The sequence below is a fragment of the Notothenia rossii genome (genome assembly GCF_949606895.1).
Source record: "Notothenia rossii genome assembly, chromosome: 2".
In the NCBI taxonomy this organism is placed as follows: domain Eukaryota; kingdom Metazoa; phylum Chordata; class Actinopteri; order Perciformes; family Nototheniidae; genus Notothenia; species Notothenia rossii.
In genome coordinates, this window is record NC_136904.1 from 62,966,408 (window position 1) to 62,980,156 (window position 13,749).

Sequence of the window (13,749 nt, forward strand, 5' to 3'; positions counted from 1 at the left end):
AACTAGTTTATATGTTAGGCTAACAGTGCCTTCGTTAAAGAGCCTGTTGCTGTTTATAACTTTGAATTCTTTAAAACCAATATTATCTTAAACTTGTATGGTAGTCAGGAGCATCACTTTCTAATGTGTATTGATATATTTAGAGGGAGGGGATCTAAAGGAATGCTTCAAAATTCAGATTAGATTAATTTCTACCATTTTCTTAAATTCATGGTAGTTTCAGTAATCCCATGGTAATTGAGGACACAAGTTATCTAAATGACTAATGTCATCTTTATGGCTTTCAGAAAGGACAGGAGACCGACAGGTGACTATCAAAGGACTAGCAGCAGCAGCAGCAGCAGCAGCAGCATGATGATGATGTTAAATGTGTTGTTTTAGGAACATCCATTGCAAATACATGAAATTCAATAAACATTGAAGAGCATGTCATGCAGTTTGTCTGTGCCTTTTCCTCCGTGTTTTCCTGGTTTGCTGTGCTGCCTCCTAGTCGCCACCATGGTTTGCTGTGCTGCCTGGGGATGCTCAAATCGCTCCGAGAAACGAGTACAAATGTACGGTTTCCCCACTGACACAGAGCGCAGGAAAAAATGGCTTGCTCAAGTCAGCAGGAGCAATTTCACGACCAACAGCAAAAAAATATGTGAGGATATTATATAACACTGCATTTGCCCTTTCTCACAAAACGAAAATCACACCATTGGGAAAGCTTAATGTTTTGTTTAATACAAAAAAACAGGGAAAGGCTTGAAAAACACAGAGTTGAGACTCGGGGTGCAGGGTGAGGGTCTCAATGCAGGTATTCAGGCTCCATTGAATCCCCCTCTGGTTCTTGTGCTGAAAGAGGGAGTAACAGACAGGAGAAAGGGTTATACACACCTATATAGCACACCTATTGGATGGGAAATTGCCTTGGGGAGATAAGGTGTGGTCTTTGTTCCCAACTGAAGTTATGGAACTTTATTATTTGTGAGTTTAACAAAGTATGACAAATGGCATCAGTAACAGATGTGATATGAATTTCTATAAAGTTGTCTCACATTCTTGGTCATATTTTATATACAGTATGTAATGAGTATAACATGTCCAGTAAGTATAAAGTGTTTCCTAATGCTGTGTATTCAACCACTATGGAATATGTATGTGGGCAGACAAAACTGAGTTGTTCTGTGTGTGAAGTAACCTCAAGTCACTCCGCAGGCACATTTTGATGCAGAGCAGTTTGTCAAGACAAAAAAGGGCAAGACTAGGCTGAGAGCAGAGGCTATACCCACCATCTTCGTGCATCGCCCTGTGGTCAAAAAGAGAAGGGCCCCTGCACCACGATTCACCCCGGGACCTGTATCTACAAAGCCCATAGCTCATGATCACAGCTATAGTGTGAAAGGTGACACAGGTATAATAAGTATGAACTCTTAGTAACAAAAGTCATATTTCTTATTTTTAAGTGGTATAATATTTTAAATGTTCGAAAATCTACAGTGCCATGTCTTCTACTTACATTAGTCTCAAAGATTGAGGGAAGAAGGGATGAGGAGACTGAGAGAAAGGAAAGTGAGGGTGAAGAAAGAGAGGACATGGCTAGTGAGGAGAGACAGGGAGGGTGGACACCACCCACTCAGCCAGCAGCCAGTCAGCATACGAGGGAACCAGCAGCCAGTCAGCATACAAGGGAACCAGCAGCCAGTAAGCATACGAGGGAACCAGCAGCCAGTCAAACAGATCTATTAAAAAAATTAAAGAGAAAATTAAAGAGCCAAGAAGGAATCACCAAAAAAGCAAAGTCTGCACTAAGAAAAATCAGGAAGGAAAATGCAGCTCTCAAGAAAACAATGACAATTAGGGACAACAAATATAAGAAAACGTTTTTAAAAGACCAACTTAAGGCATTAGGCAGACTCACCACAAAGGGGATGAAATGGAGCAATGAGACAATTAAGAAGGCTTTAAAATTTCGCTTTGCGTGCGGACCAACGAGTTACAAAACTCTGCAGGAATTGCAGATTCCCCTTCCAGGATTAAGGACACTGCAAAGAAGGATGCAATGTGTTAAGTTTGAGCCTGGTGTGTAACAGCTAACATCACTGCCCCTCCACCCGTAACATCCCTGCCCCTCCACCTGCCAACATCACTGCCCTCCACCTGCCAGCACCCAGCCAGAGGAGTGCAAACAACAAAAAGAAGCAAGGTGTCCCGTCATGTACCTGGAAGTTTGGGTTGGCAAAATGAAGTAAGAGAGGGACTTGAAAAACCTTGGTGGCTCTCTACTCATGTTGTTACAGTTGTCTTGGTTGCAGCTCTCAAGTTTTTTTTTTTGCCATTTCCACATCTTTAGAAAATATGAAATAAATGAAGTGAAATCAACCTCTTCTCTGGAGAACAAACTTTGATTTCTCTGTCTTGTGAGTTTGCAGTCTTGCAGTTTTGCCCCTCCACCTGTAACATCACTACCCCTCCACCTGCCATACAGTAGGTTACTAACAAGATTACTTATATAATACAGTGATAGAATACATGTTTAGTATGCTTACTTATATAAAACAGTAGTATTAAACTTACCTTGTGTTTTCACTCTCACTTAAGTCCCTCTCCCTTTGCCATCAATCCAAAATCAGCTGAGCTGCAACATTATACAGACAGGTAATAATCAACATAATCACAAGGACACAATATGGCTCTGCTAAAAACCCTCACTCTTACACGCACCAAAGTTATATTTATCTAATATTTAACTTCCTCCACCCCCGCATACAATCCCGTTTAGAAGCCCCTCTTCTCTAATTCAACAACGTTGGACGAAATGACATTAAGAGAACGGAATTTACAATTAAAAGGCTGTTCAACGTGTGTTGCTAACTTGATCCGGTATCCTAGCTTTATCTGTTATCTGTAAACGTTCCCTAATAGTTGGGTCTAGAACCTCAATTCCGTGACCATTCTTCTGCTAAGATGTTTTGACACTTGATTTGACATCATTGGACCTTTTATAAAAAATATAGACCCAAGGTTCCTCCCAAAAATCCCGGCAATTTTTGCTAGAGGGCCAAATCCAAGATGGCTGCTCGCGCCATCTTAAAAAATTAACTTTTGAACCAGAGCGCCTAGAGTCATGTGTAAATGCACTTTTTGGGGTAAGTCGACCACAAGGATTCCATTTCTGACATCAGTTTGGCGCTATGACATCGTTCGGACCCACAAATCCAAGATGGCCGCCACCCGGTCGAGAAATTACACACGTTTTGAGTACTGATCGACTTATAAGCAAATAATCTGCATATTCATATTTTACCATGAAATAAGAATGTATGACAAGATATACAACTACTTAACCTTCAAATAAAATACTTTTATTAGCTGTAACTTGACTAGTTAGCAAATGAGAACACTTCAAACAACATGTAATAACGCAAAAATGCTGCCTCGAGAAATGGCAAGTTTTGAACAATAACACAAATGAAACACAATTCTGCTTTTTTTTTTATTTATCAATATGACACTGAGAGTCCGTATCAGTCTGAATCAGAGCACCCTGCCTCGCTACATTCTGAATCCTCCGATTCCGATGAATCGCCTCTCTGGACAGCAGCAACTCGATTTTCGTCATCATCATCGCTCTCATCTTCCTCATCTTCCTGTCCCTCTTCAGTTGGCCTTGGTGCAGGTAGATGCATCGGGAGTGCGGGTCGCGTGTGACGTACAGGGCGACAGCAACCACCAACCAGCTCCCAACCATGTCCGATTGGTGAGGGATGGTGCTTTAGCGATGGATGGCGCACCAGATACGCCAGGTAGTTGGCACGGAGGCAATGTTGACGCAAGCTGTCGGCATCCGGAGGGAGACGGATGAAGGATTTCTTTTTGATGGTCCTCCATTTAGCAGCACGGGCCTCAGCCATGGTTTTGCTCTTGTTGTCACCGTAGATGATGCTACGTGTGAAGGCAAAGAGCTGCTCCAGCACCTCCTCTGTCAGGGCAAGGTTATCTCCACATCGCGAGAGCTGTTGTCGGGCAACAGGGCTCTTCGCCACCTGGTCATACACAGACTTCTTACCTTTGCCGTAAAAGCCTGAGTTTGCATCACAGCCTGTCATACAATGCAGCTGCACAATACAGTCGGCCATCATGTCAGTTGTCATGTCACAGCAGCGTACCGTTTCCTGCTTCCTCTTGATACAGAGCATACCTGGCAGCTGCTGTGAGATAAGTGCTGCCGCAACATATACATCAGTATCAGTGGCATCGATGACAACTGGACCACTGTAGCCTGACTCGCGCAAAACTACATAGGTGGAGAACAGGACAGTGTCAGCCTCAGACTGGTCAAAGCTGTAGTTCTGCATCGGTTGTTGGGTTGATAAGTTGGTACAGTGGGAGCCGACAGAGTAGACAATCTCCACATCAACACTCTGTGCAAGATCGGTCAGGTAGCTGCATATCATTTTCTGCAGCCGCCCCTTGTTGCTGGAGCTACACAGCAGCGTCTTGAACATTCTGGTAGTGGGGAATGCGTCACCCAATTTCATGTAGGTGTTGGGCACATGTGTGTTTCCCTGTACCCTCAGGTCTCGCTCGTCATCCTTCGTCGAGTATGCTGTGTCGTACGGGTCGTTCACACATATGATACGGTGAGCATTATGATGGCGTGCAAGGATAATAGATGATAGCTTGTGGACATAGTCCGACCACTTGTATGGGTTGCCATCTTGCGTCCGCCGATCCTCTGCTGATGGAGTTGCCATCCTCCAGATCATGCCCATGTCCACAAGAGCGATGTATGATTCCTGCAGATCTACAGATTCCAGAGAGAGCTTCTGCACGAGCATGCTCTTCTGTGTCTTTCTGAAGGTGCCGTTGGAGTTAAATAATGGCACACACTCCTCGACAATACGATGTTCGAGCAACTCGGGGAGGTTCACAAGTTGACTGCCCTCAACCAGGTTTATCATTGCCTTGAGGGCGCTTCGCTCCATTTCTGCAGGTTTCGCCTTGAGTTCATCTGATGGCTTCTCCTTGCTTAACGCCTTCGCAAACGTCAATCGTTCGCAAAGAGGGACGGGTGCATGAAGAGAGGTATTCTTATTGAATACCCGTTCTTCCAAAAAGTGGGTCAATTTCTTCTCCCCTGCGGCATGGGCTGAGTTGAAGTCTGCATCGAGCTCATCAGAGGCGGGCATGGCCGACTGCAAGGTACGGAGGGTGGTTGAGGCCGTATCGAACGGGAAGGTGTCAAACTCATGCATGCATTCAACCAGGTCTTGCACACACTGCTCATCTTCTCGCATCCGTTTGGGGCCGCATTCCGTGTGCTTCCTCTTTGTCTTTTTTCGGTTTGCAAGGGCATTGTGAGCTGCCCGGATCTGGGCCACATTGTTCACATTTCTGGAGTGCACCAGCAGCTGCTTCTCATTCTGTAGGATAGAGAGCCAACCAGACTTCATTTTGCTACCCTTGTTCATGGTGCATTCGATCCACATGTCCCAGGCCATGTTGGAATAGGGGTTGCCTGTGATGGACTGGGTGAAGTCAGTACGAAGGAACGCAACCTGATCTGCAGGGAGAGCTGTCAACATCGCCCAAAAGTCTGGCAGCCACTTCCCATATCTATTGTTGTCGTAAGCTACCATCCATGGCAGCATCGCACGCAGAGAGCTCACATACTCATCCCAGTTGCATATATGGACCGCATGTACATTCTGCATGAGCGCGTCTGTCATGGACAGGAAATCCCTCCAGTAGTTTGCCATGTCACTGGCCTCAACGTGGGTGAACATGTTGGTGACAAGGCTCTTGAGGTCAGCATCATTCTCTAGTGCCACATGAGCATCAGTGCGGGATTCCTCGGATTGACTCGTATCTCTCAGAATGTCAAGGTTCTCCCTCGTCTCATCAGCCAGGTCGGGCCCGAGGTTCTCCTTCATCAGCTGACACATAAGGGCCTCGTACATGAGTCGCAAGCAGCGTAGCCCCCTCTTATAATGTTTGCCTTTCAGTGCACGATCGACGGAGCCATCGGCAATAACTCCAGCCGCGACAAGTACTTCACCTAGTTCACTACCTTTGTACCGCTTGTAGATGGCACTCATCATCACACACTGTGTATGGAAAGGACCAAGAAAAGGTACAATGGCACTGAATTTGCTTGGGTTTTCGGCCTTGAGCAGGGTGATGAGGACATACACGGGATGATCTCCAACTAAGAAGGCAAAGGGCATGTGCTTAGTTGCGATGATGGTAACCAGCTTGTCCATGACGTCCTTCACAACTGACTTGTCGGGCGGTTGATTGTAAGATGTATGAAAATAAGCCTTGCTTTTGTCCTGCCACATATTCAATCCAGCGTGAAACCCGTTGTACGAAGGGATATTCTGTTCGGCTGTAACAGGGCGGTCACCATTCACATCAGCACGTGCAAGGGCATGAATAATGCTTCGCTGGCGCTGAGGCTCAGTACTCGATGAGACAGTAGTAGGCTTAGGACGGATCGGAGGCTCGCCACGCTTGACGGTCCTATATGGCATAACCGTTTGCATCTCAGAGGCCTTCTCAGTCAGCACGTCCGAGACAGTCTTGGCATGTTTGATCCGCGGTTGCTCATCCTGGGTGTTTGCCTCATGCTTATGTACAAGACGTTCTTCGCGTTGCAGAAACATCCAATTACAGCGGTGTGAAGTACCTCCTCCTGTCAATGTATCGTTCCGAAAATCGTCATTGTCGATGATACTGATGCTTGGTTCCCCTTCAGCGATCTCTGCCGGACAGACCGAGCACCGCTCAAGGTCATGCATTGTCCAAACATCACGTAGCAGAAGCACGTTCGGGTAACTGATCCCCATGCCCAGCTTGTAGTACGAATCAACAAGCTCCTTGCTACGAGTCAATCCGTGAAGGGTGACGGTGGCATTGATGGCGGTAGTGGTGGGTCGCTTTATAATGTACTGTGTGATGAGAGAGGTGAGAGAAAGTGTGCTTGGAGACAGATCTACCCCATGCTTCCCCTGCAAAGCCGATAGCAACTGCAAAACGAGAGGCGGGAGTTCCTCCTCCTCCTCTAGCTCCTCGACTCGTGGAGGCCATGGGACGAGTTTGATGGACTTGACATCATCTCTGAGCCGCGCAGCCACATTTTGCACCAGTTGCTCACTGCTGACACCAATAGAGGAGATCGCTGCTTCGACATATGAACCGCTCCCAGACGTGTCATAGACTAGGTCGCTCTGGTTTCTCTGAGGGCGAGAGTGGAAGCCGATCTTGTCCTTAAACTCCCGGGTCAGGATATCTTTGATGTAGGATGACTTGACTCCAGATGTTGGGAATCCATACCGAGAAACGATAGAGCTGTAATCTCTGAGGAGGCTCTGCAGTGACCTTAGTTCATGTTCATCAAAGATAACTGTTCTGATGTTATCAAAGAAAATTGTCTGAGCTTCACGGAGAGTGACATTGTGCATGTGGGGAAGTTTGTCATCTTCACTCATTCTCTGGTAGTTACGAACATATTTAAACCAGCATTTGTGATGATATCTGATCTCAAGTGCATACGGCTGATCAGCTGCATAATTGATCAGACAGTTGATTCTGTCGCGCATTAGTTCATCTTCCAGAGCCACCGTATGGCTCTTGAACGCTGCCCATGCATGATCGTACGAAATCAGGACCAACTTTGATTCTGGATGTTTTGCCGACTCCGTCTTACAACACCACACACATTTATTTTTATCGTGTATCAGCCCTAGACTAGATCGCAGCCGCTTGAAAGATGGAGTTGCAGCTGTGGAACTAATGTCAGACGTAGACGAAGACTGAGCTTGGCATTCATCGACAACTCGTTTTTTCTGTCTGTTGTTGGCCTGTTCCAGTTTTGTGGCATTGCATAAGGTCAACCTACATGTATCATGGACACAGTGTCCGACGGGACCTGTATCCCAGTCGATGGATGTATGGACGTCTCCGAACTTGTCAAGACCGCTCCATAACTCTGTATTGTTCTTTAGAGTGTCCCATTTTTCAATTGAGATAATGGCATCGGTGGCTTTGCTGCAAACCCTTCCACACTGCAGGATACACGGAATGTTGGACATTGTCACAAGCTATGATCCATATCGTGCGGCATACTCATGAATCCCTATAAGAAACACAAGTAGGCCTACGTATTAGATATTGATATGGGGGCAGATAAGAAATTAAGAATAATTTCCATTTGTTAAATGTAGCTATTATTTAGTTAGTAAGCATTTGGACAGCCTGACAGGTCTGATTCAACTAATCAAGAGCTATGACTATCTTATTAGAACAGTTGAATCAGGTGTGTTAGTTCTGGGTTGGAACGAAAACATTCAACAGGACTGGAGTTGAGAACCACTGAGCTAGTTAGCTAACGTTAGCGCACATTATGACAGGGTTGAATTTGGCAAATTTTTTACTCGGATAGTCAATCTGCTTTCTGAGGTAAACTTAACGTGTAGCTCGCTACACCAAAACTAACATTGTTATTATTACTAATATTTCTATTTCATGACACAACAAAAATAGCCTTATGACAGTTTCTACTGAATGGTAATAACAAACGCTGGCTAGCTAACGTTGGCTTGGCTAACTAGCAAGATTACATGATCCATTCGCTAATGTTGACAATACAATCAAAATGGCATAGCCTACCTTTCAACTTGGCACGTTTCTCTTCTTCTTCTTTTCTTCTGTTTTTATACTGCGCCCCGATGGCTTTTGCCTCTTCACAGTTCTCTAACGTTAGTCTTTCTTTCCTCAACGCTCAATTTTAAAAACACTTGACAGATACCCATCAATGCACAGCGCTCTAGCATGTTCTGACTGTGAACACTTAAAGCTGAGGCTCTTAGACCGACCGACCATTTTAGATTTTTGGCTCATTTTCCCTTATGTTAGATAATTTTTTTTTTTTTTTAAATAATGGTTGCAGATATAGAGCCAAAACTGCGCCAAGCAAACTTTTTTTTTTATTTCTTTTTATTTGTGGCGCCCCCCTCTGGGTGGCGCTCTAGGCAAACGCCTATATCGCCTGTAGGAAGCTCCGCCCCCATATATAGTACATATATATACTTCAGTTTATAACAGTGAGTGCTTGTTCTACTGCCGTGACCGGTACCTCGTGATCCTGCATGTTCCCGTTCAAAACGTGTATATTTTCTCGACCGGATGGTGGCCATCTTGGATTTGTGGGTCCGAACGATGTCATCGCACCAAACTGATGTCAGAAATTGAATCCTTGTGGCCGACTTACCCCAAAAAGTGCATTTACACATGACTCTGGTTCAAAAGTTAATTTTTTAAGATGGCGCGAGCAGCCATCTTGGATTTGGCCCTCTAGCAAAAATTGCCGGGATTTTTGGGAGGGACCTTGGGTCTATATTTTTTATAAAAGGTCCAATGATGTCAAATCAAGTGTCAAAACATCTTAGCAGAAGAATGGTCACGGAATTGAGGTTCTAGACCCAACTATAAATCTACTAATTTAGGGATAATCCACTGACATCCTTTAACACACATGTTAATTTGAATCAGATGTACTGATAATATCCGCAATATAAATCTTTAAACTTCTTCTTACCTTTAAAAGTCCGTCACGAACGGTCTATTATGCTGCAACTCTACAGCTCTGCTAGCCTTGGCGCTAACTTCCGGGGAACGATTGAGAGGCTCCACGATCCGCCATTGCTTTAAAAAAGTGATCCATTGGAGTGAACGGAGATGACGTAACTCTCAGTCTATACGGCGCTGGGTGGAACTAAAGTCTGACTTAACACTTGTTTAGATTTCACATCATTCATCCACATCTGTAAAGTAACTAAAAGTATTAAATACATGTAGTGGAGTAGAAGTACACCATGTACCTCTGAACTGTAGTGGAGTAGAAGAACAAAGTAGCAAAACATTGAAATACTTAAATAAAGTACAAGTATCTCAAAATTGTGCCCAAGTATAGTACTTGTTGAGTTTATGAACTTAGTTACTTTACACCATGTGGCTATAAAGATAGAAAGACTAAGCCTTGCACAGAGGCATGAAAATACATTTTCAAAATGCTCAACAGTGCTGCCAAAATTATAAACTGACTGCTACACAATTTAAAATAAATGATTTTATATATTTCTATTAGATGTGACTCTTTGGCGTTTCTGTTATTATTAACACTGCTGCTTGAGTTGTTCTGCTAATATCCTCTGTTATTCCTCATTTTAAAGCCGATATTCTGTGGGGTGGGGGAGCCGGGGGCTCGGATCCTTGTCACCTTTTTCATACCTGATGAGTTTGCATCCCTGTATTTTAAAAAGCCTCAGTCACCTTAATTCATGTGATAAAAACATCTCAGGTCAGTAACACTCAAAGCTAAATGGTGGAGAGAGCTGTGGTTTATGGGCCATTAGTTGTGTAAATACACAGCTGAGAGCTGCCGCTTCATACTGTTTAAAAAACGGTATCAACGGACTATTTTTCTTAGCGGATGCATGTCAATTCAAATCAATACATACAACTATTTTTTAAATCGATAAAAACATTTTCTAAATCCATAAAAGCATTTCAATTAATACTGGGAGTCATGTCGTTACTTTGTTGAGAATGTGGCCATGTAATAAGCGGGATAATTTGCAGCGACTTGTTCCTTATGGGGAAAATAGCACCCGTCATGCAGATCAGGATCCCTCCGCTACGCTTTGGGATCCTGATCTGCCGACGAGGCTCCATTAAAATATAAATATTTTTAGTGAATTACTGAGTTTAGGCACGTTAATAAAATGAAGTTGAATACAGTATATTCATATGTGTCAGTGATTTCATGTCAATTCGGCGAACATAAACATAAATGATCGTGGTGAAGATGATGATTAAATTAGGATTACAAATCGAGAGCCGGGCTGCATTTCCTCCTGTTAGTTTTTTTCGACTAAACAACATTATTTTGTTAAATAACAACATGGTGATGTTTTGTAAATGATTACATGTCTCTTATTTAGCACAGTAGTATGATATCCGTGACATATGGATCTTAACAAAGTTCCGTTGACATCCAGCGTACTGTATCTGACTTTATTTCACATGAGCTCCAGTGTGGAACCCCACTGCACCCCTTGGTGGATCAATGATCCATTGCAGCTGGCTTCATTATAATTACATTTATCTATCACGGGGGCGGTCTCAAGTCAAGCTGGAGGTTTTCCCTTGAGCGAGGGCAGATCACGTACCAATCACGGCCCTCGCGTTTCAAACTGTCTGAAATGAATCGCTACATCTGTACCACAATCTTTGCAGTTCCACACTGAAACTTATTCAGATTACTTTTAGAATACTTTTGGAATACTTTCTTTTTCCATAACAGATGGGTATGTTTTGGTGAACAGGAGACACTTATTTTACTGTTTTAATGGCTTATCAAGAACTCAAACTCAACATCTTGGTGTCATTCTGGACAGCTCCCTCTCATCTGCACCCCGCATACAAAACATCACCCGGACTGCATTCTTTGTACTGTCTTAAAACCTTTCCTTTGAATATGTTATGAATTGTAAGGTGTCCTTGGGTGCTTTGAAAGGCGCCCCTAAATATAATGAATTATCATTATTATTTATTATCTGAAACGATGTAATAACTTTTTTTTTTAAATCCAGTGACTTGCCCCATGCATTCAGCGGCAGCAGGCAATTCAGTTTGATTTGGATCCCGTTAGGAAATGTCATCATTTCGACAATAAATAAATGCTACATAAACGTTATCTTGCACATTTTATCTAACCATCTCCGTTTCTAACTTTCAATATATTTTAAAAGAGATCTCTCTCTCTCATCTGCGTGCGGGGGCGGGGCCTCACAGACACGCTGCATCTTAGTGATGGGAATTCCGGCTCTTCTTGGTGAGCCGGATCATTTGGCTCGGCTCACCAAGAAGAGCCGGCTCTTTCGGCTCCCAAACGGCTCTTCAGTTTGCCACATATTATACCTTTTATAATTAAATCAGTGGCGGCCGGCCCATAGGGGCGCCGCCCCACCTCTTCCCACATTACAAATTAAAATAAAAAAATATATATAATTTTTTTTTTTAATGAACAAGGTAAATATTATATAATTGGTATCAGTAAAATGTATAATCTACAATAAAATCTAGTTTAAAATGGTGTTACGATGTCTAAAGTTTCTGATAAGTCACATGTTTCCTGCCTGGCCTTGCCCGTGTATCATTACCCTCTCTCGTCTGGGCGCTAAGAGAGGAGCCCTCAACCAGTGCAGCAGCAGCCACTAGCAGCTGACTGTTGCTATCTGTAAACTATGGCTCCGAAACATAATTTCAGCCAATCAGCGTCGTCAAATCTGATGATCACCGGGCGCCAATGTCAGCGCCCGGTGCAGGCTTATGGCTAGAAAGGATCCGTCTTGTGTAAAACTCTCGCGAGAGTTTGCGAGTCACGTGGCTGAATGTTTACGTTTGACATGCAGCCTTTCAGTTACGATCGTTAACATCAGTGGGCCACAGCAAATGATGGTGAGAAGCTAAACTATCTATTAATTATGTCAATTACAGGGAGTGTGATTGTAACTGTGTGTGTGACTAGCTGGATGCAAAGAGGTAAACACTGTCTTTTGTTTCCCATGCTTGCTCTTCAAACAGCCGGGGACAGACACTATGTGCCCGTTCTAAATAAACACACACACACACACACACACACACACACACACACACACACACACACACACACACACATATATTATTGTAGTTGAGTTTTGACAGCATCCATCAAACTAGATGTTTTGCCTTAATGGTCTGTTTTCTAATATTTCTGTGTTTCTGAACCACGTCTGTGTCTGCATATAATGTTCGTATTTAGTCTCCTCAGAGTTCCCCCGGGGTCTTAAAAAGTCTTACATTTGATAATCTGAATGTACGGCCTTAAAAAGGTCTTAAATATGACCAAAACAATTAGAAAGGTCTTAAATATGATTTAGAAGGTCTTAAAAATTATCGGATTTGAAAGGTACTTCTGTGTTGCGATAGTCTCTAAATGTGTTTTGGGGGAAATGTCCGGGCTGCAAAATAACCAGTACGGTAATAGCCTTTCAGTTCCCCCCAACAATTTGTATTGAATTAAATCAACATGGAACCATTAATCACTAACTTTGTTTCCAATGAATGCACTGACTTGTAGAACCACGCTACACAAAGCAGATAGCAACACCTATAAAAACTTAGGCATAGACATTTAAAAAAAGGGGCTACTGTATCAACATTTTAAAATTATATTTAAAGAAAAGGCCCTGACAAAACAGCAGGGCTCTATTTCAGTAACTATTAACTATAGAAAAAAAGACAACAGCTGACATCAAATCTTTGCTGAGCCTAAGGATAATCATAAATAAATAACATAGTGAAAATAAATATATTGCAATGCTCAGTACAGCAGCATCCAACCGTCTCTAATCATAAAAAACATAATACAAATAAATGTGTTGCAATCAGGGCAGGAATTTCACGAGGGCCACGAGGGCCATGGCCCTCCCACTTTGGCCTTGTGCCCTTAAAAATGATATCTGCCATAAGGCCACAGTGGCCTTGATGCCCTCTCTGACTAAGTTTTGTGGTTTAGCAGTCTGCCTCTTTTCTGACACGGCTTCAACACCAGCATATTTTGAAGGAGGAAAAAAAAATCAGCGGTGCGCTTGATTTGAGCCTGGAATGCACCGCTCGGACGGTCTATGATGACAGTTGACATCAGTCTAGGACCTATCT

The 13,749-nt window shown here is 43.4% G+C and overlaps 2 long non-coding RNA genes across 3 annotated transcripts in view; one reads left to right on the forward strand and one right to left on the reverse strand.

The window, feature by feature from the left end:
• The window catches only part of LOC307028307, a 378,320-nt gene that overhangs the window by 289,254 nt on the left and 75,317 nt on the right, over positions 1-13,749 (forward strand). The window lies entirely within an intron of this gene.
• On the reverse strand, positions 706-9,694 carry LOC307029543. 2 transcript variants are annotated; one of them, XR_013805390.1, is made up of 4 exons: positions 9,584-9,694; positions 2,560-2,620; positions 1,904-2,027; positions 706-1,724 (listed from the first exon to the last, which is right to left on the reverse strand). It is a non-coding gene; the product is annotated as an uncharacterized lncRNA (long non-coding RNA). The 2 variants fall into 2 exon arrangements; XR_013805391.1 differs by having other exon boundaries at positions 1,904-2,620.